Source organism: Anas platyrhynchos, chromosome 3 (genome assembly GCF_047663525.1).
Source record: "Anas platyrhynchos isolate ZD024472 breed Pekin duck chromosome 3, IASCAAS_PekinDuck_T2T, whole genome shotgun sequence".
NCBI classification, from domain to species: domain Eukaryota; kingdom Metazoa; phylum Chordata; class Aves; order Anseriformes; family Anatidae; genus Anas; species Anas platyrhynchos.
In genome coordinates, this window is record NC_092589.1 from 43,705,691 (window position 1) to 43,733,436 (window position 27,746).

The 27,746-nt window shown below is 40.6% G+C and overlaps 1 protein-coding gene across 8 annotated transcripts in view; it reads left to right on the forward strand.

Moving 5' to 3' along the window:
• Nucleotides 1-2,831: 2,831 nt before the first annotated feature.
• Nucleotides 2,832-27,746, forward strand: part of SIPA1L2 (signal induced proliferation associated 1 like 2) — a 142,424-nt gene continuing 117,509 nt past the window's right edge. For 5 of the 8 annotated variants that reach the window (XM_038176227.2, XM_038176230.2, XM_038176234.2 and 2 more), the window contains exon 1: nt 2,832-3,098. The gene's annotated coding sequence lies outside the window, so the exon portion shown is untranslated. The remainder of the gene's footprint in view (nt 3,099-27,746) is intronic. The other 3 variants (XM_072035777.1, XM_038176232.2, XM_038176233.2) reach the window with 1 other exon arrangement.

The following is a 27,746-nucleotide window of genomic DNA, read 5'->3' on the forward strand; positions in this document are numbered from 1 at the left end:
CCGAGGGTGCTCCAAAGGCCAGGCTTTACAGAGCACCTCACCCCATTCACTGCATCCGAAAATAACTGAGCCATGTCAGCGGAGAGATGTGAGAGTGAGATGACATCTTTAGGCATCGGTGAGATCTTGTGCTCAGCGCCTACTTGCTTCATCCAGATTCTAGGCTTGCGCCCAAGGCTGAGGAAACAAACCTGAACTTTCTTCAGCTTGCCTGTTCCTGAGTGCCTTGTGTCAGCAGAACATGCCTCATCATGTGGCTACCGGATGTTTTCTCCACCTCCTGCGCCACATGCAGGGATCCCACTCGGACCCACTTCCCCAGCAACGAGTGGAAAAGTCCACTTTTGGGTTTAGATTTGTCTTTACATCACTGGAAACAAACAGCCCGTAGGAGGTGTTGAAACAACTCCCTGTGTGTTAAAAGTGTCTGTGGACTGGCTTCAGTGTGGCTGAGCTGGGCAGGCATTGCCCCTATTTGAAATTAAATGTGAGGGGGTGAGGTGCAGACATTGCAGGAAAAGCTGGCACCCCTCTTAATCAGAGCTGAGGCCTGTGGGACATCTTCTGCCTTGCTTCTGTATGCTTTCTGGCCACTGGCTGAACTCTTACAATGCACCCTGGATCATACCACCAAGGGCTGGACTGCTCTGCTGTAAGCAACTTATCCCAAAGCAAGTGTCCTTTACTAGAAAGTTCAAGTAAAATACTTGCAACCTGGAAGAATTAGAAACTTAAAGGAGAATTGGTTGTCTTCTTTCTCTGTACCCTTTTCAGTTACATTTTAATATTTCTCAGTTTTCAGTTTGGGCAGGGGATTCCTCTTATCCTGTTTGCTTTCGTGCTCCAGAGGCTTGAACAGCCCTTTACTATTTCAAGAAGCTCCTGTTTACCTCCCTTCACCTGTGTTCTGCTTTCTGGCCCTTGTTCTTCTCTTGTTGACTCCCTGAGGGTACACAGATGGTAGCCTGGAAGCCAAAAGGAATGATACTGAGGGCGTGAGAGTGGGAGAGAAAAAAAAAAAAAAAAGGGAAAGAAAAAAGGAAAAAAAAGGGAAAGGAAAAGAAAGATGGGGAAAAAAAAAAGTGATTGCAGAAAGCCTTCAGACTCCTCTCACAGCAAAACCCTATTACATATCAGTGTGCTGGATCTTGTCAAGGTGCAGGTAATGTTTAATTTTGGGAATACAACCGAAACACATTTGGCTTGCTGGCTGTAATCGTTTCGGCCTGTGAAGTGAGGTAGCAACAGTACGGTAGCACGATTCCATCGCGAAGCGCGTTCTGCTAGCTGAGAAGTCTCTCCCTGTTCACATGCTGTGCCACAGTCAGCCTGATCTTCACTGGTGGGCGGCAGCCTCAGAGGCACCACATCGGCAGCATATGTAAGTGTTTCTCGTCTCCAAATTAAGCCCTGTGACATACTTCACCCTAGGTGCAGGAAGGAGTTAATCTCAGCGCTGCGGTCTGGTAGGGCTTGAGCAGCATTTGTTCATTTGGTAAGGAAATGCCGTGACTTACAGATAACTTCAGCCCGATGTTGTTTCAGCGTAGTGTTCTCTGGGACTGCAGTTGGAATATGCTTGGAGGAAGCCGATTTGCATCCAAAATGCTTTATAAAACGAGTCTTTAAAATAAAACCCAGTAAGTAGATGCAAATGTTGTTCTTAGCACACAAAACGCCACGGCTCTGCTACCTGCTCGCACAGCGCCGTACCCGCCTTCCTCAGCTCGCACAGGAACCGCAGCCAAGCTGAGAACGGAACAGTTCGGCCGCACTGACGAGCCAGGCTGCAGGAAATCAGCCACAGCCGAGGCAGGTCGGCCACTGAGCAGGCAGCACCCGCAAAAAGCAGCGAGCGGAGCAGGGGACACCTAGCGGCGGCTGGCAGCGCCCGCTGCAAGGGCAGCTCCTGAGGGGCAGCCTGCGCTCACTCACAGCTCCTCACCGTTCCCCTGGCGTTTTTTCCTTCTAGTTCTTAAATAAAGCGACCTTCCAGGAAGGATACCATCTATAACATCGTTATTTTTATTTATTTATTTATTTGTTTTCCTGAGGTTCCTCGCCAAGGCAATAACATTATCCCCCGTGGTCTTGCTCCTGTGCAGAAATAACCCGCTGCCCAGCTGGGCGAGCGGCTCGGCAGAGGACTGGCAGCGCTCAGACGTGTTATTTCGACCCCAAAAGTAACACTCCCTCAGGTATCCGAGCACTAAGCGGTGAGAGTCACGTCTGCCAGGGTTGTTATAATAAACTGTGATGGCTTAAAGTTTGTCCCGCCGACCAGCCCGCGTGAAGCTGTGCTTAGGTGTACGAGTGTGGATGTGAGGTGCGCGTTAGGGGATGGGTTAAGCACAATAACCCCAAATTCGGCCGGCCTCGGGCGTGCTGCACCTTGACTGTGCGCTTGGGCAGCCCCTGCCCGCTGAGCCCAGCGCAGGGCGGGCAGCGAGGAGAGGCTCCCAACCGCCGTGTGCGTGGCAGCGAGCCCCGGGATCGCAGACACGGCCTCCCGCAGGACTTTAATAGGGAAATTTAGGGAAATGTAGGGAAATGTAGGGAAATTCGAGCGCCCAGACCGGGCTCGGGTGCGCAGGGGCAGAGCTCGGAGCCGGCACCTCAGGCTCGGGGCTGGCCCCCCCCCCCACCTGCCGCCCGCTCCCTCACAGGGCAGGGCGAAGGCGGGGCGGGGCCCTGAGCGACAGCCCCGCTGACCAATGAGAAACCGGCTTTCCCTAGGGGCAGAGCCGGCGGAGCCAATGACGAGGAGGGGCGGGCTTGTGGGCGGGGAGGAGAGGGGGAGAGGCCCCGCCCCCGCCCTCCCCTCCCCGTCCGGCGGCTGGGGCGCACTCGGCAGCGAGCGGCGGGCAGAGCGCGAGCGGTGCCGGGGGGCGCGGGAGCAGCACCGGCAGCAGCAGCGGTTGCAGCGGTTGCAGCAGCGCGCGCGCGACCCCAACGGCTGCTCCCCCCTCCCGCCCCCCCGCCCGGCTCCGTTAACGGCTCCTCCCGCGGGAGGGGGCGGTGAAGGGGAGCCGGGCAGCGGAGCCCCGCGGGCCATGGGGGTCCCGCGGCCGCGGCAGGCGCAGGCAGGGCAGCGGCAGGTAAGGACGGGGCTCGGGGCTCGGGGCTGGGGCCGGGCCGGAGCGAGCAGCCCCGGGGGCTGCGGAGCCCTCCCGGGGGGGACCGGGGGCTCGGGACCGGGGGTCGCGGGCGGTCCCGGCGGCGCTGCCCCGAAGTTGGGTGCCCGCAGCTGGGGGCTGAGCCCCGGGGGGAGCTGGCGGAGCTCCGGGGGCCCGGCCCCTCGGCTGGGAGCGAGTTTTGGGGGTGCCGCCGCGGGGAGCGGGTGAAGTTGGGAGGGAGGCGCTGGCGTTGGTGCGCCCCGGCTCTTTTGTGTGCGCTCCCCGCTTCGGGAAGTTGACGCTAGATGGCTTGCTTCTCTCAGCTATCCGCCGGGGAAGGCGAGCGTGTCATCTGCTTCTGCAGCCCGCTGCTCCGGCGTTTGTCTCTGTTTTTTTTTTTTTCCCCTGCGTGTGAATAGGAAGCTGCCTTCCTGAGCGGTTCAGCGCTGGTTAGACGCGAGGAGAACTTAAAGTTTGCCTGCGAGCTGATCCAGCTCAGCCCTTTCATCAGTTCAGCTGCTTACAGGCATCGTTTTGTATACACACTACCAGTACCTAAAGGGAGCTTGCTGAGTTGCAGTATAGTTCTGAAAACCCCCAGGTTCCTTTAAAGGAAGGCAGTTGGATAGGAAAGGCTGAACATGTAAAGAAACAATACCATCGTCTCAGTTATTGCTTACTTTGTTGGACTTCATTTTAGAAAGATCCCTAATAGATAAACAATCTTACTGCACTTTTTTTTTTTTTCTTCTTTCTTTCTTTCCCCTAGATTTTGTGCCTAGCTATATTGGACTGAAATCTTTTGGAGTTGGGTTCAGGTACACATTGCATCACAGCCTGCTAGGTATCAGAAAGCCTGGGCCTGATGCTTTATTAGTTTATTTCTTCTGTCCTTCCAAAACTGCCCCTGTTGTCAGTGGAGTGCCAGATTTGCTCCTTGTTTGTTTCTTCGGTAGTAGCTCTGAAATACTCAAGTCTTAAACTTGATCTCTGAAATATCTTTTATTATTAATGCAAAAATGTTTAAATCATCAAGAGCTATGATGCATTACCATACAAAAGTTGATTTATAATTTATGTAGCATTCGTATAAAGCAAGATCACAGAGAGGTCTCTGAACGTGTTGTCTTGGTTTTGCATGCCCAGTGGGTTACCTTACCAGGTCACGCAGCACTTTAGGTATGACAAGGAGTAGTTGCTTGTAAGGATGCCAGGCTGTTTCACCAATCATATTGGATCAATTAAAGATGTCACTCATAGATGCCGAGGGTATAATGTGAAACCCAGAACTAAACAAAAGCTCAATCTTTCTCTAGCTGGTATTTGCTTACTGTGCAAATCAAGGAATTTTAAAGGTTTCTGTGCTGTCATCCTGAAAGAAAGATAATATGGTCTGTTCTGTAGACACGGACTGATATGTACTAATACTTAAGTACATTGTGAAATGCTTTTGGAAATGACAAGAGTCAAGGAACTAAGCGAGGCAGTGGTTAAACAGGCAAAAACACCCCTTCCTTTTCGTGATGACCTTTATGAGTGAACCAAGGCACTTCTTTCATCACTGTCAGCTTCATGTTGGATGTGGTAGTCGGGCATTGCCCCTAGGATTGCGTGCAGAGCAGCAGTTGTACCTGCAGGAGAGAGCAAGTATCATCTCCTTGCCTTAGCTGCTGGGATTCAGATTACATTTAGATGGCTGGATGTTAAAATATTTCCAGGAGCTTCATGCTTTTTACTTATCAGTGATCTAGTTCGGTAATAACGAGTGAGAAATGCAATGTTAATATGAAAATATAAGATACCGGCTACTGATTGTGGAAAGAGGGTGGGGTGCTGGGTTATCTAGTTTCTCACTGTAGTCATCCAAGATTATCAACAGTAGCCATACTGGCAGCTTGAAATGTCACGATTTGATGAGTGTTCCCTTCTCTTTCCTTGCGATTTTTGCTTTTCAGTTTAAAGTGTTGTACTTTGTCTTACGTTTGTGTTCAGACTTGACTGGTGTTTGGGTAAGCTGCACTGTGAATCAGCGAGGGAAAGAGGAGGCGGCAGTGTTTGTTATTTGCTATGGTGCTGCACTCATAGTCAAAATTTTTGATATGCTAGATAGTATTCAATGCTTTAAAACATTACTTCTTATAAAATGGCATTGGTCTTAACTTTACCTCTACTTTCAAGGGAAATTTCATCCTCTTATAAATGTGGCTAGTTCATGAAGTTTAGGCTGGGGTGCTCCTTACAGGGTCTTTCTGCCCTGTTTTTTTCTGAGTTGTTCTGGGGGATTACTGTGATAACTGTCTACCAAATCTGAGAATCCAATGCCAAGTATTCATTAAGACTGTTGCAGTATATACCTCTGGTCAGGAAATTAGCTTTTAGTAGATGGAAAAGTATGGGTAACACTTATTTTGAAAATACTCTATTTTTTGTTTTTGTACAGATTACATTAAGAATAACACTAATTCCTTGTGACACTGACCAGTGATGCCATACAACTGTTATATATATATATGTATATGTGTATATATATATATATATATATATATATATATATATAAAAATAAATGCTAGGACTTCATGTGAATTAGCAGTCTTTCTTTTTTTGTAGTTTACTATGAAACAGTGAACTTAAATATCTGATTTACTCTCTCAGTATCAAATGAGAGAGACCCTGCCTTCCTTTGTGATAAAGCACTGACCCTGGGTTTAAACCCATTTCTAGGCATAACTGAATAAACCAGAGATTGAGAGGGATGATTATGGTTGGTGATATTCCTCTAGTTTTAACTAAAGACAGGACAGCAGTAGGTAGAAATGTCATTGGGATTATTTTGCACCAGAGTTCTTAACTAGAACATATGTAGACTCTTGTTTGGATCATGAAAGTGTAATTACATCAGCAGTTAGCTACTCATGGCTTATAACTGGATTCCAGCTTTCTGTAGTTTTTCGAATAATGATCAGCTCATACATAATTAAAGGTCTTGTTTAAAGTGTGTCTTGAATCCTTATGGAGATAATCTCCTGAGCGTGTAATAAACGTAAGCAGCTGCTGTCCCATCTTCTTGAACCTGTGAGCAAGCAGCCTTATTGGGTCTGCTGTGAAGCATTTTAAGAACGGTAATGTTTGAAAGGAAGTAGATATTTATTTTAGATCCCGGCATCTGGGGATCTGTATTCCTTAAGAAAATGACGTTGCTCACTTTGGTATAAAGCTTTCTCTTTTTTCTCAAAGCTAAGAGATGTGATGTAGAAAGATACTGCAGTGGGAGGAAGGAATCCCTGGGATGTACGGGAATCCAGAAGAAGGCAGGAGGAGAGGTAGTAAATTGTGCTGTAGTAGCTAGGAAGCTGGAAGGTGGCAGTAGCTGAAGTTGTCATGTCTTTCCCCTCCCCCTCAGCAGCTTGGCAAATTCAGATGCTCAAATGAAATTCTGAGCACAGAGCTTGGAGTTTTGCCATTGACTTTGATTCTTTTCTTACATAATGTCTTCATTTGTTGTCCTGCATCCTGCAGAGTGACATAGCCAGCTTTGCAGACGTTACTGTAATCCTCCTATGCTGCTTGCCGTTCTTCCTTCTTTCCCCTCTCCCTCCATGCCCTCTTCCCACGAATTCTCCCTGGCACCGTGGCTGTTGACTGTGATAATGCCTGCCTGCTACCTCATCTTTTAGGTAGGCTTTTGAATCATAGGTATTTCAAAATCCAACTTCTCAGGCTTACGCGATATGAAAATGATTTGAAGGGATTCATGTTAAAGGACACATAATAGAGATACAAAGCTCTGATACAAGTCAACAACTTGTGCTTCCATTTCCCTTTTGGTTCACCAACCTTTATTTTAACCTTGATACAATCTATGATGAAATTATGGAACTGCTTTTACAGGTAACATAAACAGCAGATTACAGTACCTAATAAAAAGTACCCATAAGGACAGCTACCCCCAAAACACTAGAGGCTTTGTGGAAGTAAATTAAATAGAATTAGAATGTTTTCAAAACCTAATGTATGCTATTGAACTCACTCAGAAGTTGTTTTCTCTTTTGTTTGTGCTTGCATGTTTTTTGATACTTGTTTTCTCTGTATTATATACAGAGAGAATCTGGACCACTGCGTAATACTCTTATTTTGTCTTCCATGTTTTTTTTTTTGTTTGTTTGTTTTTTTTATATTTATTTCCATCAACTCTGGTAAATTGTGTAAGGATCTGAGAACTAAGTGGCAATTAAGAGAGGTGAGAACAGAAGGGGGAGTAAGACGAGAATACAGCTTTCTACAGATGTTATAAATGCATATAGTGTTAAAACCCTTGTGTGTTTTCTTTCCTCTCACTTGGGGGAGTAAAAAGTCCTGCAATTAATGCATAGTTTGCAAAACTGGCTCTGGAAAAGAGTGTGTGTGCTCTCTCTCATGTTTTGTGGAGGAGGACTTTGTGAAAGATACGGAATTTCAGTCTGTGGTCTTTTTTTTTTCTGTTTGTTTTGTTTGTTTATTTATTCACTTTTTCATCTGAGAGCTGTGGGTTACCTAATCACACTCTTCCTCTCTGGTTGTTTTCATTTGTGGTTTTCAGTTCAATACCAGTTAGTTCCTACTTTTAGATACCTAAAGAACATTCAAGGAAACAAGCACGGCCAAGTATTTTTCTAGACTCTCAGCATTGAAAATGAATACTTGACATGCTTTAGTGTGAAATCTCATTGCAATACCAGTGTGACATAAAGTGGAAACAAAGTGAAAAAACGTGGCTGTGTACGTGCATACATCTGCATGCATAATGTGCATATCATATATATGGGTGCAAACACACTATACGTCTTGCTTATTGTAGTGGCCAGCTGCTCTGGAAGAATTGGGAGCAGTTTAAGGTGACCAGGTTATCTTGCTGTTCGGCTGTAGTAAAGTGAGCCTTTGTGAGGTTGTCAGGACAACAGCTTATTATTATTGTTCCTAGTGTGTTGGGTTTTTTTTCCCTCTATAGCAATGAAGGGAACCGTTTCAAAGAGGGTTGTGTTGCCACGCAAGGATTGCCAGCTGTGATTTGGGTTCAGCGGGATGCTCTGGGTTTGTCATGTAAAAATTCTAATTGATGATGAATGCAAACCCAGTGTGAGAATAATTTTGTTCATTGGACTAATGCAAAACAACCCATTGTATTTACAAACCCACGGCCTATTTTCTCAGCAGTGTTGTCATTACTCCTCTGTTCTCTTCCATTTGAGGCTTAGAGAAAAGCGTTTTATGTTTGACAGTATGGAACCTGTGGTAGGAGTTGAGAGAAGGCAGGAATTAGTTTAAGGCTATGTTATGTCAGTGAGCTCCAGTCTGAGACTGGAAAGCTAACAAGTGAAACCACTGGGGACTGTTTAGTTTGTCATAGGTTCCATCAAAGTGTGGTATGAAATTGGTGCCTAATGATAAAACTACACAGTTGTTGTTCTAGCGTTGCCATTTTGAAGAGCTACTATTCTTGTCACGTGCTAAATGAGACCCAGCTAGCTAAATGACTGGAAGGTGCTTCTCTGCACATGGCCAGTATATGCAGGAGGTGCAGTAATTTGAACTGAAATCACTTTTAGGTTGTTGGTCTGTTCAGATGGGAGATGTGATTGTTCAACAAGGACAATTACATGAGGAAAACTTTCAAATAGCTTTGAGGATTATTTTATTTTATTTTTTTTATTTCATAGAATGTGCTAACACATGGGTCTTGTTTTGGCACTTCCATGGTTCCCTCCCTTTATGTTGCTGATATCAAGAGACACCCTAGTCTGATCCCTAAATTCTTTGATCTGGGTTAAGCTATATAAAACAACAAAATGGTGTCCAAATAGTTAAAATCCTTCATCAAACAGTAACTCGCTATTTCAAGTTCCTTTTTTTGGACAACTGTCTATTCACTGAATAATTTGACAGAGATACCATAGGCAGTTGTAGGAACTGTCTGACAGAATCAGAACCTATTGGGATAAACCTGTGAATACTTAGATCCTTTCTCCCTTACCTGGCAGTTGGTCTGGAGGTGGCTGTCTTCCCCCTCTCAGATCTTCTGCTGTTCTGCGACTTTCCTTGTATATTTGTCTCTTTTCAGTCACAAAGTCTTGTTTGCATAGGAAACAATTCCATCTTTTTGAAGGCTGAGTGAGGTAAACACAATGGTCATTGTAATCCACAGCAATGTGAGAACTGTTTTGCATGTTTCCACTTCTCTTCAGATGTAGAATTTCACCAGTTTGCAAAGGAAACAGGACAGGTGAGATTGTCTGAACTGGGTGAGAGCTGTGAAGGTGGTTGCTCAGAGTGCCACACCAAAAAACAGACTAGCAAATACCAGTTGAGCTCCAACAGAGTTTCCTAGATGTATTGAGGTTGCTGCTGTTAGGTCAGAGAGGCTTGCTGGAATTCTGAACTTCTGTTAGTCTCTTACCCTAGATCCCTGAAAAATCATTATTGCTACTGGAGGCTTCTGAATGAAGGGCAAGCAGTGCTTTGCTAGTCTAGGAGTTTGAGATTTGATAGTTCTGACAATATTGTTGTTTCTCACCCACTTCACAGAATCTTAGAAGCACAGAATGGTTTGGGTTGGAAGGGACCTTAAAGACCACGTGGTTCCAACCCCCTGCCATAGGCAGGGATGCCTCCCATCAGACCAGGTTGCTCCAAACCCCATCCAGCCTGGCCTTGAACACCTCCAGGGATGGGGCATCCACACCTTCTCTGGGCAGCCTGTGCCAGGGCCTCACCACCCTCTGCATGAAGAGTTTCCTGTGAACATCTACAGTAAATCTCTCCTCTTTCAGTTTGAAACCATTATCCCTTGTCCTATCACTATCTGCCAGTATACAATGTCTCTCTCCATCTTCTTTTTTGTTGTTGTTTTTTTTTATAAGCTCCCTTTTAGTACTGGAAGGCCACTCTAAGGTCTCCCTTAGAAGAAGAAGACTTCTCTTCTCCAGGCTAACCATCCCCAGTTCTCTCAGCCTTCCTTCATAGGAGAGGTGCTCCAGCCCTAACGGATGACTTGGGACACGTTGTACTTTTTCTCTGTGGTTGTGTAATTTTTTTCTAATTAAATTCCTGTAAGTGTAATTAATCACGTGGGTTTTTTTTTTTTTTTTTTTTTTTTTTTTTCCAAATCTTGCTGAGTCAAACAGGCTCCAAAAAATCTTGAGGTGGAGGGAGGAGTTTCACAGTGTGATTGCGTAAAGCTTATTTCATTAGAAAATAGTTCTTAGAAATAACTGACCATTCTTTACATCATACTGTTCTGCAGCAATAGATACTGCATTCTGTAATGACTTTTAGTTTCAACTTTACTGCTGCATTTTTATGTACTGTTAAATATTTAAGATTATAGTCGTGCTATCAATGTATAATGTGCTGTTGTGCTTGGTAATGTGATACAAACTATGTCTTTGTGTGCACAAACAGTTAATTAGATATCTGCCTTGCTCTATGCCTAAGAAAATTATGTGGCTGCATATTAAATATGGATATTTACATATATGCATAGTAATACTCTTTTCTCCTAGGAAAGATGTTCATTGTTAATGTTTTTTCTCATTCTTGTGTAGACTCTACCCAGCTGTGTCAGTGTTCACTTGTTTTACTACATTCAGTATTCCTGTAGGTCAGCGGTGTTAAAGCTGCACCTTAGAGATTCTTCTGAATCACATCTTTTCTTACCAGCTGTTTCAGCCACATCTCTTAGCACAGTTCTTTGTGGCAGCTACAGGAATAACTGTGGGAAAAGTAATGATAAGATGTATCTAAAATAAGTTAGAACCTCCTCACTGTGATTTAACATCGGGTAACCAGGTAGGAAAAAACCAAACACGAAGAAAAAAAAGACCCACACCACTAAGCGAACCATTCTTCTTTGACTCCCAGCAAGTGTTGCCTGACTTCTAGTCAGCTGTGGGGGCCACTATGAAGATTTCCTCAGCTAGAAGTCCACTAAGTAGAGGTCAACATATCTGCTGCAGCTTCATATGAAATAATCAATTACATGGCTCAAGAATTCTAATTTCTGAGTAATTATGCTTTGTTTGCAGTAGTGCGAACTCTTTCCCATTGCATTATTCATGGATAAGGGGGATAATGCGTTTTGGTTTCTTATCTTGGGTGGTGAAATTTAGTGTTTCTCTTCAGGGACTTATAAGCATATTCTTCTTTATCCCTATGTTTTCTTTGCTAAGAGTAAAAATCTAGTGTAATTGTTGTTTTTTCCCTTTTTTTTCTTTTTTTTTTCCCCCTAAACAATCATTAAAATAGCCTTCTGTGAAGTCCCTGAGTATCTTTTAAATAATCGATTTTATCAGTAGTTCTGGGAGCTTTCTGTGTATTGCTGACACAGTAAGTTCTATCAGGTTAGACTTAATATTGCTTATGGCAGTTTGCCCATCATCTACCTTGATGTTTATCAGGCTTGTCGCACAATTTTCACAGCATCTGCGTAACCAAATTATAGCGTTATGTTTTGGATGGGAAGGTTAGAAGAATGAGACAGTGGCTGGACTGTCAGGCTCAAAAAATTTGCAGTTAGTGGTTTGTACTCTGCCTGGAGATCAGTTACAAGTGGACAGGGACCTATCCTGTTTTGTACCTTTATCTGACCTGGAGGAGATGAAGCCTATCCTTATCAAATTTGTATGTGACATCTGACTTCGGGAGTCATTGGCATGGTTGAGGACAGTGCTCTGTGATTTAGAGGCTGGAGGAATGAACCGTAACAAACCTTGTGGCATTCAACAAGGATAAATGCGAGTTCTCATGCCTGGGGTGGAAGAGTCTCTTGTCACAGTATAGCCTGGGGGCTGCCTGCCTGGGAAGCAGCTTTGCTGAAAATGGCCTGTGCACTGATGGATGTGTCAGCATGTCTCTGTCTTCTGGTGGCAACACATTAAGCTGGAGGACCAGGAGGTTGTCAGCGTTCAGCATTCCTTAGACTGCACTGGGTGTATCACATCCAGTTTTGATTCCTCAAGTACATGAGAAAGATTGATTAAACTAAAGCTAACACAGTGGCTGGACACTGAAATGATGGGCTGGAGAACATACAGAGAGGCTGAGAGAGCTGGGTCTGCATAGCTGAGATGACAAAGTTTGGGGGGGACTCAACAGCTGCCTTGTGATACCCAAGAAGAGGTTAGTAGGACAGGGGCAGGTCCTTCAAGTAGGAAGGAGGTGGTCCTTTAAGGAGGATAGGAGATGACAGTGCTCATAATCTAGAACAGGTGAGGTTCTGATCTGGCATTAGGAAGCAAAATTCACCACAAGGACTAGGGGAATGGAAACAGGTAGCGTAGACAGGTGGTAGAAGCTACATACTTTCCAGTTCCTAACACCAGACTGGACAAAGGCCTAAGCGAGTTGGTCTGAATTCAGTGCTTTGGGCAGGATGTTCAGTTAGATGATGTCCTGAGGTACTATCCAGTGTGAATTATTCTATGAAACGCTTTTTTTTAAATGTTAGTTGGTCTGATAATTGAGAATATTAGTTGATGCTCCACTCTACTATTTCTATGTCATTTGTTATAGTACAGAAATATTCTGTCCTATGATGTTGGGAAGATTTTGTTATTAGTCTAAGACAAAGACTATATGAGTACAAAATACACTGTTTAAATCAGTTGACAAGAATTCCCAAATTATTGGCAGTCAAATATTTTATAACTATAATCCGTACAAAAGAATAAGCACTTAAAGAAAATAGCATCCATTCAGGTTCTGCTTCAGATACTCATTGCTGGCCTTGTCACTGAATTCTACAACATGATCAGCAATACTGGAATTTGAATGTGTGAACATCTATTGAGTTTTTCAATTGGATCTCTTCCAAAAGATTATTTTGCTCTTAAAGAGCAGGACAATACCAGTTTGAAATTGGCTTTCAGCCAGTCAGAGCTACATTTGTATCCTTTTGCTCTGACTGCTAATTTTACTATTGTGCAACTTCTGATAATCTATGCTGGAGTTATCCATATGACTGGAAAAAAAAAAAAAAAGGTGTGATGTCATTATTTAAAAATCTAAAAGTGGTTCAGCTCTGCAAGCAGCTGCTGCTTATACCTTCTTGTGTTTAGTCTTACCTCTTAGCTTCGTTAACTATAAACAAGAGTCAGCAGAACCTCAGAAGATTGAGACAGTTCCTGTTCTTGCTCATCCAACTTCACAGTAATTATACTTCTAAATATTTCTATGCTTACCAAACCATGAAACGGACCTTCAGATCTTTGTTTGTTTTTTGTATGCCATTTTATTAAGTGTTTAAAAATTCAGGGTTTTGTATAACATTCGGCTTCAGTATGAAGGAGATTGTAAATGCATGCTGAGTTAATCATAACAAACAGGAAAGGGAATGGAAAGAATTTCCTTTAGGGTGAAACTCCTTGAAGTTGAAATGACCCTGATAGTGCTTGTCACTTGACAGGGAGGGTTACAATTTTTTTCCTAAAGGTGGGAAGGAATCTCTTGTTAACCTTTTGCATGGTATTGTGAAGGATAGGGAGAAGCTCAGTCTGTCTTTTTGACTCATATTTTCTAGAAAAGGAGATGAAACTTTGATTTTGTAACACTGATGGATCCCCAGAATTGTTGAATTTTAAGGTTGATCATTGAATTGTTAAGGTCGGAAAAAACCTCCAAGATCATCTAGTCCAACCATCCCCCTACTACCAATGTCACCCACTAAACCGTGTCCCTAAGCACCATGTCCAACATCTACTTAAACACTGCCAGGGGTGGTGACAATATCACGGGTCTAGGTGATAGGTATAGATTGGCAGTCCTAGCCTGAAACCCTTTTTGCCTTTAACTCAGCTACTTGTTTACTTGTTAATCTGTTGCTTTAGTAAACAACTACATCACTGATCTTTCATAAATGAGCTGCACTCAATTCTGATTCAGTGATGGGTCGTTGTTCTTGTTTTTCTGTTTTTCTCCCATCCTGTACATGTAATGGAAGGCTGTTCCAGATATTTACTTTACTGAGGACTAGAACTTCCTGCTAAATTGTATGTGGAACACATGCTGAGATTGCAGCCTGTTTGTCAGTTTTTTTTTTTACCAGTATCTCTGTTAAGCCTACATACTTTTCCTTTCTTCCTGATAGAAGACAACTTGCTCAGTCAGACCTCACTTTTCTGAGGTGAAACTAGCCAAACTAACCAACCTTTAAACGTGGCAGATGTGTAGCTTGTTCCTGTGTGGTATGATGACAGGAAAACACAGCCCTTCTCTGTGCTTATTCTGTTACTGTGCTTTTGTTATGGCTAGAAAGAACCTAAGTGATATTCTGCACAGCTTTACCTGTGGCAAATAAAATGGTATTAAAGCATTATTTCTACCTGGAAATACTGTAGAATTGCATGTTCATGTTGAGCACAATGTCATGGTTATTCTTTCTGGTGTTTTTTGCTGATGAGCTACAAGACTGAATGACTTTGCACATTAATAATAAAAAAAAAAAAAGGGGGGGGGTAGAAAAAATGTTCCTTAAAACTTAGTTTACTCTTCTTGGTTACATTTTGACCTTCCTTTGCAGTACAAGTAGTTTCTAACTTCATGTTGGTGTTAAGGTCATTCTTGAAGATACGAAAAAGGTCTGACTTCAAGGTTGATCATTGGCTTCATCTAATGAATTGATTTAGCCCTAGCTTCTTTTCAGGAAAGTCAATTTTCTCTTGTTCTGTTCTCATTGTGGTGTCATTATCAGGTACTTTATTAGTTCCATGTTGTATCAACAGCATTTCATATGCTGTTCTCATAACATTTTGCTGATCTAAGGAATCTTACTTCTATGTAGAGCTGTAGATCCTGAGCCAGATGCTCCTTGCTGCTTGCAGAATCCCAGCTGATGCAGTAGTTCTTGTTGAGTTCCTAAATATATCAAGCATGGCTTGCGTGCCAAATGGTGACAGTATGGAGACACAAAATACAGTAGTAGCAGGATGTCATGCTACCCCACCTCAACAGTAGTTGAGTAATCCATGAAAATCAGCCTCTGAAATCAATATGGAATCATTATGTCTTGAAAACGTTTGATTTGGCCCAGTTAATGTTGATTTAAAACATTCCTCCAGCTTTGATATGAATATAGAGATTTTACAAATCAATGCCTTAAGTGAAGGCATTTCACTTAAGCTTGCTATGTTGTTGCCTTTCAGTCCAGGGTCTTTCTAGCCACGTCCCTACATAATGATTTTCCCAGACCACTTGTTTCGATGGGTAGAGTAAAGTTGCTGAAGACCTACCTATTCATTTTGAGGACCTTAATTAGAGTGAAACATGTGCAGGAAAAACAAGGATGTTATGTTTGTCAGAAACGTGGTCCAAGATGCTTCTTGTCATCTTTAGCAATGGAAACAGTAAAATATAAATGCCATTTGAAAATATAAATTACTCCATAGAAAAAATATACGTCTCCTATTCTTTTCATGTGATGGTTGTGAAAAGTATTGTCCCTATTTTGTCGGATATTGGCAGTTTATGAAACAGCCCTTTTCTACTCTGCAGAGAAAAGATATATGGCATGGCACTTTTCCATGTCAGAATCTGGAATGTTGTGCTTATTAGAAACTTTCAGTGCCCTGAGAGAAATGCATAGAGCTGTGAGTCATAGTCATACTCCTAAGCTGTTGTTTTTGGAGAATGTTTGAAACCATTGCTTGCAGAGACTGATGCTTTCTTTTGCAGTATTTTTCTGAAAATTATGAAGGAATATAGGAAGGAAAAATAGTGTGCTCAGTCTCTGGTGCAGTACCAGCTACCTTGGAAACTATTAGCAAGTTAGTGATCTTGCTTGTCACGTAAAGCATATTTTGCTTTAGCCATTAATTGCTGTGACTTCCAAAAGTGTCAGTGTCTTTTTGTGTTGCTTTTTTTTTTTTTTTTTTTTTTTAAGTGTTGCACTTCCAGAGAAGCAATTTGGAGGAGAAAGAAGGTAGGATAGCATAGCGAGAAGTCTGGTTTTCTTGTGAATAATGAGAAGACAAAGTGCTCATCAAACAGCTAATACACTGTGGGAAAATTCTACTTTCAAAGTACTGTTTCCGCAATACTTTGACTTTTCCCCTGTATGAAGTAACATGTACTTTTTTTTTTTTTTTTTTTTTTTTAAGAACAGGAAGAATAATTTAAGCTGAACTTTAAGTCATTATTTTCTTCCCTGCTTTGTGCTATTGCACATGCACAAAGGGGAAGATGACTAAGGGGAAGGCTGCGTAGACAGTATCATGTGCACAACAATTTAATGTGTGTAAAGCAAAGGGGTGCGAACTTAACACTAGCTGCTAACTAATATTAATTGTTCCAATAATATTAAATATATATTCAGATGGAGGTGGCTTTTTTTTTTCCTAGCCCATAGACTGCTGGAGGAGGCAAAAGGAGCTTGAGGTGCTGGAAAAGGAGGAAAGGTGGAGAATGCTTGGGTGGAAGCTGTGGGGTTGAACTTGTGTCCTTCTGTTCAGGCATTGATGACTTAAGGGAATAGCTGTCAGTCAGACTTCTGCTTTCCATTCATTCCCCAGGAAACGCTTTTCTTCACCTCTTCCTTGAAGCAGGGGTTTCAGCACACACATGCTTTATCTTGCTTTCAAGTTGTTTTATTTAGCCATAGTGTTCTGTGTTTTGGTTTGCTTCTCCTCTCCCCTCAAGAAGGTAGTAATTTAAAGTCAGCTCACATCCTAATGGGGTTACTTACTTGGGAATAAACTGATAGAAACTTGTTCCAAGCCTTTTGGAGAGACAGTCTTGGGGAGAAACACTAAAACAAACTTGTAACTAATTACCAGTAGCCCAGGTGATTTATAGCAATAATATAAAAACTCTCATAGTTGAGCTGACCACAGTAAAACCTTGCAGTTATGAGATGTTACGAAACCTAAAACTTCAGCTTCTAATAAAATGTTTATGGCCTTCAACCTTTTTGGCAATAAATTTAAAAGAAAAAAAACTGTTTAGAATACATTTTCTCCAAAACCGTAATAACATAATTTCCACTCTAATATTCTCCTCCTCCCACATGGTCTTTCCTTCTACAATAAAAGTCATTATGCTCTTTCCATGCTCTATTTTGTCTCCCACACCACTCTACTGACTGCCATTACCCACTTGTGGAACAACAAAATCCCTTTTCTTCTTCATTTCAGAAGTGTGGGCATGTGGTATAACAGCATAACTCAAACCCTGGGTGCGTTGCTGTGCCCCAAGGGGCAGCATGTCTCTTGCCGGAGGGAGAGTGTGCCTCTTGCTGATGGCAGCTCAGGATCACTTCTGGCTGGGAGTGTGCACTCAGACTCGATCCCTGCCTGCAAGGTTTCACACTTACTGCTGCCACAAGGACGTGCTCTCAGCCCTGAGTAGGCCAAAAGCACAAGTTACCCCTTGGCCACTGGCAAGATAGGGGAATACCTTTTCCAGCCATGTCTTGTATGGGACTGGTTCAGTATGTAATGCAAGAAAATTCAGGGCAGAGAGAGGTGGTTTTTGCTGTCTTTGAATTCTTCCAATGATAGGATGTCCTTTTAATAAAGGAATAGACAATAGTGTTTACTTTTTTTTTCTTTTTGAGAATGCTCTGTCCTTTAAAGCTTATGATTTTGTGTCTCATCAGTTACAGAAATTTTATTTCATTCATTGCAAGAGGTTCTGAAGATCAGGAAGTGCATCTATAGGACACAAAGACAATGGCTATTTTTGGTTATTCCTAACTCAGCAGAGTTTAAGTGCCTAAACTCTTTTCAGAGTACAAATCTTAGCCTTTTCATTCCTATTTGGTACCTAGAGCATTAGTAACCTATATCACAGAGAATCTATTTTTAAATATTGTCTGACCTTCAGGTATGGTGGTGATGAAAGCCTTGTGGTTCCCTTCCAGCTCGGGATTTCTGTTTCTAAGCCTCTTGAGCTCTGTATGTCACCAACACCTTGAATATTTTGAAATGGGTTTTGTCTTTTGTAAACTCAGATTATTGTTGTTGCTATTTTGAAAAGTCTAGCCTGGTACATACAGTTAGTATGTGTGCTCTGGAGGCTGTTCATAAACTTAATGATAACTCTGGAATCCTTGGCAGAGGTTCCTTGTTCCTTAACTTTTTTTCCTCCCTCCTATGTGACTACCATAGCCACCAGTATATTTTGATAGTGTTTTTATGATCCAAGATGAGCAACTCAAAAAACCACTAGCACGTGATGAAGATAAGATAATGCTACCTTTATTAACCTGTTAGAATAATTGATAATATTCACAGTCAAGAGGTAACAACTTGTAAGTTTGTCTTGTGGGAAATTAACGAGTAACAGCAGTTTCAACTTGGAGAGTTAGACTTTAGATTAGGTGCTCACTTATAAACACTGAAGAAAAATGGATATTTGTTGCCTTCAAGATGATCTTAGAGGGAGAATGAGACCAAGTGAATGGGAACACATGGGATATGAAAATATTTATAATGAATGCTTTCAATGTATACATGTATATGTTCAAAATGATCAAAACTTTGTTATATTGAAAGTCAGATGGGAAAAAAGTTTCCTTTTTAGCTGTTAAGCACTATATCAGATGACTTCAGTGTTTGTTCTTTTTTCCTTCTTATATCAAAAGAGTCCTCTTCAGGTCTTTCCTCCTGTTCTTTTGACCAGTACAAATGAGCTGCAGATCTAAGTTTTGCGATCATTGATATGTTGGGTAGAACATTTGTGTAGATAGATTCTGTTATAGAAACACATACAAAACAAGCTTGGCGTTTCTTTTTTTGACTACTTTTCCGTTATTATATCAGGAGCAGTCTATGCCAAAGTGATGACCTATTTGTGTAGGGGTTGACAAGTGGGCAACTTGTCTGACTGGGCTAACCTTATGGCCTTAACAGAACAGAAAAATTCTGTCTGAAAACTGAATGCATCTTTTGTAATGGGCTGATACGTGAGGAAAAACGTCCCCCCTGCAGAATGAGCCTGTCTTTGTACAGTACTGTCACCGCTCCACAGAGCTGATACAGGCTCTCTTCACCTGTCACTTTTGGTACAGAGAAACGAAGCCTGGCTATAGGCTTACTCCCACTGTCCTGGCCTGATTTCTGTTTCTCTAAAACCAAGTCTGTTGCCTGCGAGGTTATCTATCACTTGTCCCTTTCATAATGCTAAGGTCAGAATCCTGACTTTTCTGTGTTTTGTACATTCCCCGTCAGTCTTTAAAGTATCTCTTAACTCTGGATACTATTTCTGTCCTGTTGTTGGGAATTAAAAAAACTCAGACAAAAATGTTCTGCCCTCCTCATACTTCAAAAGATATTAGATGCTTTCTGTTCTTTTTTTTCCTTGTAGTCCATATGCCCAGAGAGTACATTACATTAAAAAAATAATTCTGTTTTCAGTAAAAAAAACATATTTGTACCTATTCTTAAAAGTATGACTTGCTTAGAAGCCCTCTAGCTGATAATCATGACTGAAACAATAAATATTAATAACTTAATCCAAAGGGGAGTTTAGGGGCTGGGTGATATTTCAGTTACTTTAACACACTTTGCAGTTATCACATGTATGTTGCAGTTGTACAGTTGTCTCAGGGTTTGTTTTTTTTAAGTACCATTCAGTCTTGATGTCCTTTTTTTCTTGGCAAGCCAGTCTTAACATTCTTGCCATGTGGAATTTTTTGAGAAGAGCAAGAGTTTTACTTCTTCTTTCTACCAGAAAGAAGTAAAACACAACAGAAAGCCACTCTTGGGTTGGGGAGAGAGGGAGATCTTGGCCAGATGGGGGAGAGGTGAATCAATGGGTATGCATGTGTGCATGCTCATCAGAAGTGTAGAAAGAGAAAACTAATTGAGACCAACTCTTTCACTGTCTATCCCCTACAGAAACAAGCAAACTAAAAAGAAAGCTCTCAGATCTAAATGGATCACTGCTGGTTTTTTTGTTCTTTCAGTCATCTGGGTTTTACAACTTAGCAGAAAGACACAAATTGTCCTTGGTCTATTGAATCAGTTCAGAACAAAGACAATGTAATACATTACTTGCTTTTTTAAACATCCCATAAAGTCTTAAGACTGTCAGAACGTTACTGTCACAAAATTGGGATTACATTGTAAACTGGCTGATGTTTAATTTAAATTGTTCTGGTTTTGGGTGTTAAATAACTTTGCCTGGTATAAATGGTAGATCATCTGACCGCTACTTTCCATTACTCTTTTATCCTGTTCCAGTTTTTAGAACTGAATATAATGTAGATAGCATCCTTAGCAGGCATAATTTGTTAAACAAGTGCATGTATGAGCTAAAACTGTATGGTGGTACACAGAGTTTCAAAATGCCTTGTAAATCATTAGTGTTTTATTCCAGCTTTCCTCCTAATAGTAACTGGATTGTTATACCAGAAGGGTTTGTCTTGGTTTAGTTTTGATTCAGTGGCTGTATGTTTCTAGAATTTTGGCAACTTTGAAAGTTTGTTTCAGGTCAGGTTGAATTCCTCCTAGTTAATGAATGTTTTTAACAAGTCCAAAAGGCTGTGTTCACAAGACTGAAGACGAGTGCACTGAATGAGTAGACTTTTAAGGCAGAAGATGCAGCGTGATGTGGTGCCAACACTGTTGAGCTCTGCTCAATCTGTGCTATTTAGCAGAATGTGAGAAGGTGCAAAGCCTTGCTGTCTTTTTCATATAAGATTATTTGTAAAATGTTTGGGTATAAAAACAGGATGGCAAGGAACTTGCTGTCCTTTTATGTCACAGTTAAGGTAAACAGCACTCATTACTTCTATTTGCTCTCTATTCAATGCATGGACTAAGAGCATGAATCTTAAATCTATTGCGACAAATGTTTGGGTGGGGGAAAAAAAGTATGAGCTCGTGACTTAGAAAGCAAACATTGAAAGAATAAGTTGTTCTCTTTCTATAAATTTAGTCATTTGCATTTTGCTTCACTGAATATATTGAACCGTAATATCCTAATGTGTTCTTCCAGCTTTATATTTGCTTTATATTTACATTTATTTTGAAGAACTTTAATATGATCAAAAACTTTTTTTTTTTTTTTTTACTTAAAAGTAGGTCAGGTCATGTCTGAATCCTGTTGAAATCTGTTAAATTTTAACTGGAGTTTTAAATTATTATTTTTTTTATTATTATCTTTTTTATATCTGTGGTTCAAGTTGAGTTCTAAACCCCAAAAATATGGGGCATGGATAGTCTCTTGTCTAACGTTATATTTTATTTTTTAAAGCATCTTATAGGTGGCTATTATTCCTATTTCATGAATACTCAATAGCTCAATAACTTCACAATTAAGGACGCTTATTTAAGTTCAGCAGCAGATGGCCTCTTGAAATACACAAACCCAGAGAATCTTATCTGAAGATGGAACAAAAATAACTGTATATGGCACATGGCAATGTGAAACTGTCATCCCTGCTAATTATTCAGTAATTTAGATGCGTTGTTTTTTTCTTCCCAAGACAGTAGTCTATAAAAGTCCACGACAAGTACTGCTTTCATGTTGTGTTTTTTTTTGTACAGCGAACAAAGTTTAGTATTAGTAATTTTTGTTTTGCAGCAGGCAGGCCATTATCTGTTCCTTTTCCTCATCTCTCCTCTTGTGCTATAGGCATATGGGATGCTTCTAGTTTGATTGTCAGGTTGGGTTTATTTAGGCAAGCCTGAAATACATGCTGGGTGTTTTCCATTCAGAACCATGCAAACTGTGCTGTTTGAAGCAAGATTTTGAAGCTTCATCTGTAGGAAAAGTGGGTTTAAGAACTTAAACTGGAAATTATGTTTAATTCAAATTCTGTTTGGAAAAAAAAAATAAATTTTACAAACATATATGGAAAAGGAATCAAAATAAGAAAATCCTGACCAGAAACCAAGTTTTAGTTGAAAGTTTAAGTCACTGACTATTCTTCTGTTTTGCCATTCAGTAAAGACGAGGGAATGGGGAACGGAAGTACAGGTCACAATTGTCATAAGAGGAAAAGGTAAACCTCCACCTGAAGTTGAGTTTTATGATGTAGATCCAGTTTCTATAAAATACAGCATGGAAATGATACTGTTTTATTCATATTTCTTTACGCAGTTCTACAAAGACTGATTTTTATATAATAAATAATGAAGAATTTCATAGCTATGCAAATTCTCTTCATTACACTTAATAAAAATGCTTGTGAATGAGCCATCTTTGCAGTTGTATCGGGGAGATAGATGAGCATGGCCAAAAAACCTCTGCCAAAACAAACAAACAAAAAAAAGACCTCCAACAGGTGATATAAATTATTTAGTAACTGTTCAGGAAAGCACTGGATGAGTAAAATATAGTGGTGAGAAAATCAGTTAAAATGTACTGGACTAAAACATGCTGAAAATGATGTATAGTTTTTCGTCTGGCAAACTATACATACTAGACTGCAGTGTAAGTACATAAATAAAGGACCTTAGTTACGATAGAAATCTAAAACATGGTAAACTATTTCTTTAATCAAAGGAATCAAAGACTTAATGTTTAGTTATGTAAAATAATATAAAAACAATTTTCTAATTTCAACCTCTAAGAATCTTTATTCAAATCAAAATTGTTATATAAAGCTCGCACTTCGGGCTTCAGATGTTTTATATAAGATCTGCTACATCCAAAAAACATCCAGCATTATGACTTCCGTAGAAGATGATATTTCTCCCAGTACAGTTAATGGGTGAAATTGCAGTAATTTTTTTTCCATAAGTTCTCTTTGTCTTCAGCAATACTAGAGGTACCACGTAGCTGAAGTTCATCAATAAACAGATCTATGGATATGAATTAATGCTGTTTCAGATATTGAAAGTTTTGGGCTGGTTCCAAGTTAGTCAATCCAAACCTGAAAGAGGGATAGTGTTCTTGTTAAGGTATGTTAAGCGTACTTATCAGCTCAGGTGAGCGTCCAGATCTCTGCAGTCCTCAACAGGATCACTATTAATTCTTTATTTTCTATGGTACATTTTCCTCAATGTATTTTATTATGATTTGCATCGTGTGTGTTTAATCTGGTTTATTCTACTCCATTATTACACCCTGTAATTATGTGTTGACTATAAAAAGCAATAGTGGTAAATTGTGAGACTCATTCTTGGAATGGCTTTGATGACCAGTTATGCTATTTTTGTCTCTGTGCTTCAAAGAGAAACAGGAGACGTTTAAATGCAATTTGTAGGCATTGTCAGTCTTTTCAGTGATGTATCATAGAGTTAAGGTTGAAGGAGGACTGTACAGAATTTTGAGTAGTTTTTTCTCTTAAATGCATAAGTTCAACGTATATGAAAAGTGCTATGATGTTTTAAGTGTGGTGACTGAAGAAGTGATCAAATCAATTGCTAAACTTGGCAAACTTTTTTTTCTTAATAACTGGATATTTCAGTGGAGATCTTCAGTAGGAGATCTGGAAGGTACATTAAAGGCTTTGATATGTGTTAAATATTCAGCTTTGCTTCCCAGAGTTCAAGAGGGATGTTGAAGAACTGGGGAGAACCAATAACCCAGGTAGAAGTCCAACTGCATAGAGCACACTGCCAGGAGAGGTTGGCAGAGCTAGGACTGATTGTTCTGCCAAAGCAGCAGCTAGAAGGTGATCTAAGAGCATCCCACGGGTACTTGAAGGGCAGTTACAAAAATGGTAGAGCTCAGTTTTTCTCAATGGTGGCAGATGAGCCACAAACTGTGGTTTGGTAGGCTCAGGTTAGACAAAAGGAAGAACGGCACTCGGAGGGCAGTGTAGCTCAGGAATGGGCTGCCTGGAGAAGCTGCTACTTTTTTTCATCTCTTGAGTTCTGCACGAATCAGCAAAACTAAGCCATACCTGACCTTTTGTAGTGCTGACAGTCCTGCTCTGAGCAGGAGTTTGAAATTCATGGCTTCTAGAAGTCTTCCAGCACTTGCTTTCATGGTTCTACGATCCATGCTCCAAATCCTACACGTACGTTGACTTGCTCACTGGTGGATGGGTTAACCTTACAGCTCCCTGTTGTGTGCTTACATGGTTGTGCTGCCACCAGAACTGTAGTCGCAACTTTAAAAACCTCACTTACATCCAATTAGATTTTTGTTCATTCTTTATCTCCTGTCTTTTTATTATCACATTCTAAATAACTATATCTCATATTTTCATTTGAAAAGCAAACAACACTGTTAAAAAGGCATTATTGCATACATAGTAAGGCATTCTCAAATGGTATTCCCAAAACTCTAATCTCGTGTATGAGAGAAAATAACACTACAAATTAAAAATCCTCTCCACTGTTAGTATTTGAAAACCACCCCACTTTTCACTCTTGAAGAAAACAGGGCTTATAAAAAAAAAATAAATATTTTTTTCTGTAATACTTAAAATCTTGTGATCCACAGGGCGGGGTGAGGTGGGGTGGTGGAATTTACTTTTTCACCCCAGAAAAATGTTACTGACAAAGTATTGAGCAGTCCTATGGGAAGATCATCAGATTTTTCATTTCAATATCTGTGTGAATAAACATTCACAACAATGTAATTTAGTTAAGCATATTTCTCATTTGTTTTAAAACTTGTAAGTATTTTTTTGCATCTTCACTGCTTTTAAGCAGTTGCCTTAAGTCAGTTTTTTATTCCTCTCGTCTTTAGCAGGAAATTCTGTAGTACCTCATCTTCTTACTAACTTCCCATCTGCTTTACTGTGGATGCAGTCAATGATAATCTGCCTTATTTAGTAACTTCATTCTCGGGCTGGTAAGTCCTCTTTGTCATTAAATTTTTCAACAGTTACACTTCCATATTGTATCCTTTTTGTGTTTGGTGGGTGTCAAAAGCATTGCAGGTCTTATTGCTAAACTCAGGTATTGCTCAACACAGGGAGGATTACAGCCCCTTTCTCGTTCATTAGGTGGTGTGGTACTCAGCCATGTTGTGGTTATGCCAAGATGTTTGTATTTAAGCTGTTTACTTATTTTTGTGAAATATGGTATGAAATAGTACCAAAAAATCACATGAAAAAAATATGAAGAGGAAATGCTGTTTCTGGCAGAGAACAGAGAAGTAGCGAAGACATTCAAAACCAGGTGTGACAGGATAGATCAGAAAATGGCTATGTTATCTCCTTAATATTGTGTACTATATTTTTCTATAATTTGGGGTCCAACTGTGATGTTTTGTAGTGTCTACTGATATGTTTTTATGCTTTCTTTGTAGTCTTGATTATTAAATGTTTTTGCTGTGTGATCAAAATGAGTTTGAAAAAAGGAAAAAATGCCTAGAGCTGAACATTTTCATAAAAAGAGAAAAGGTAGGAATGAAGATGGTGTACACATTATGTACAAGAATGGTAGAGTGTGAGGTGGCACTGAAAATGTAGAAATAAGTCTGTATAGAATTTTATTAAAAAAATAAATTCATTCAATATTAACTACCATTTTAGCATGGTTAAGAAGACTTCTAGTGAAGTGATGAGCAATGTGGAATGTTCTGCTCATTTCTGAGAAAAATCATTTTAGTGTAAGGCACAAACCTTTTCCCAATTGAAGTTCAGAGGGTAGAGCTATATCTAGCTTACGTTTTCTGCTTTTATAATGAAGAATACTCTTTACCTGAGGTAATTTTCTAAATGTGCTGGAACTCTTCCAAGTCAGAGCAGGGCTAGCTGGCTTTTCATATTCAGGATAAAGGCAGAGTTACATCTGAGTGCATGTAAGAAAATATTGATGTCCTAAAGATAGACCCATTTACATTCTTCCCTATATTAGGGAGTGAAGCCCCAGTGTGTATTGCCCTGTTCACCTTATATCAGTTTCCTAATGAATGCTCTTTATTAACTATCTCAGGGAAAGGATCATCTCAAATTATAGATAACTCAGCAAGCTCCACGAACAATTCTTCTCACCACTCAGTGAGACTTAAGCAGACAAAAGCTGAATGGATATTGCTTTTCAAATAAGTACTACCGTGTAATTAATTGCCCTTAATTAGCAAATCTTTCCTTAAGTATTCAGACTGCAGTGATGTAATTTGTTTCCCCAGGTAACCGATCACATAATGTGACAGTGCAGCTTGATGTGGAAAGCTGTTTTTAACAAACTCTAAGTAATTGCATGCTTTAATGAAAATGTTTTGATTGAAGCAGTGTGATCCATCTGACCCTCAAGCTGTGTTTGGCCCACCCAGTCCTTACAGCTGCCTTCCTGTGGCTTTGAGTTGTGGGATGGGTGTCTGGGCAGTGTGCTCTCTGCTGAGTGAGCGCCATTCCCTGTAGGGCACTGAGATCTCTGTGTGGGTTTGGCACTGCAGCCCCTGGGGAGGCATGGCACCTCTGCTGCCAGTCATGGAACTAGGAGCAATATTTACTGGGATGGCGAGGTGTCTCTAAATGGACCTGTAGCTGGTGACCGTAGGCCAGCCTGGATCAAATAAGGTACCCCTTTTGTAGAGGTCAATTTAAGTTTGTGATAGTATTAACTCCCCCAGATACTTTTGAAACTGAGTGGTAAACTACTGCATTGTTAGTGCCATCATCTACCTGGCTGTTTTTAGAGCTGCATCTGACTTATGGATTCAGAGGGAAGGCCTTGTTCACAGGTCAACATGCAAAAGAATTGTTGTGTCCCAGACCAGTCTTTTTACAAGTTTTAAAGCAAAGATACTAGCTTGTATAGCTACTACTTTCTTGGGCCTTGAAAGAAATACTTTGATTGTGTTATAACAGGAACTACATGGAAAAAGGAGAGATGGGGCTGGAGCTTCAGGAGAGCTGGAATGCAAGACAAGTGAATACCCAATCAGGAATATGTGTTGTTTCCTTGAGACATTTCACTTTCTAAATCTTAGTGTCTCTTGTTTTTCTGTGTCTTGCTACCCAGAGCTAAGAAAAGCAAGCACCTTGTGGACCTTGCTTGTGGCATGTTTATTGTATATTTTCAGTTTGTTCCACAGTGAGGCATGCTGCTACTTCCTTAGCTTTTTTGTTTTCTATTTCTCAGTCTGTACTTCAAAAAGGAGCAGCATGTTTTCTTTCTGAAATGAAAGATTACAATAGACTTCATGTATGAAACACCTGCACAGTGAGAAATGAAACAGAGCTTTTCAGCTCTCACTGTTCCATGGCAAGATTTCTGTTGCTTTTCCTTCCTGTAAACAAAAGAAGTCACTTAAAGAGTGGGAAATAAGCTGTTTACGGGACATTTTCTGTATGAAAGGAAGGAAAAGTGCCTTTACAGAGATCAACCTATTGTGTTGGGAATATTGGAAGTTATATGGAGTTAAATTGAGTTTAGCTTTTAGAGGGGAAATAAGAAGCAAAATACATGCAATTGCTTCAGTCTTGATCCTGAGAACTGCTAGATACCCCCATTAGTTGCTGAAATCAAAGCAGGAGTTAGAACATGGAGCACTTTGGTTTGGTTCTAATTCCTGAGCGTGACTTGGGGTCATTTTAAGAACTTGATCAGATATGGGCTACACTTCAAAATAAAAGCTAAGAGTTTATGGAATGTGAATTTGATTTAAAAAAAAAAAAAAAAAAAAAAGCTGTCTTTGAAATACATTTGTGTTTGCTAAAGACATATGATTACATTCAAATGTACACGTTAACTCTAAATATTCTCAAAGTTCTGCTTGACCTGTGATACATACTAACTATAATTCTGGTG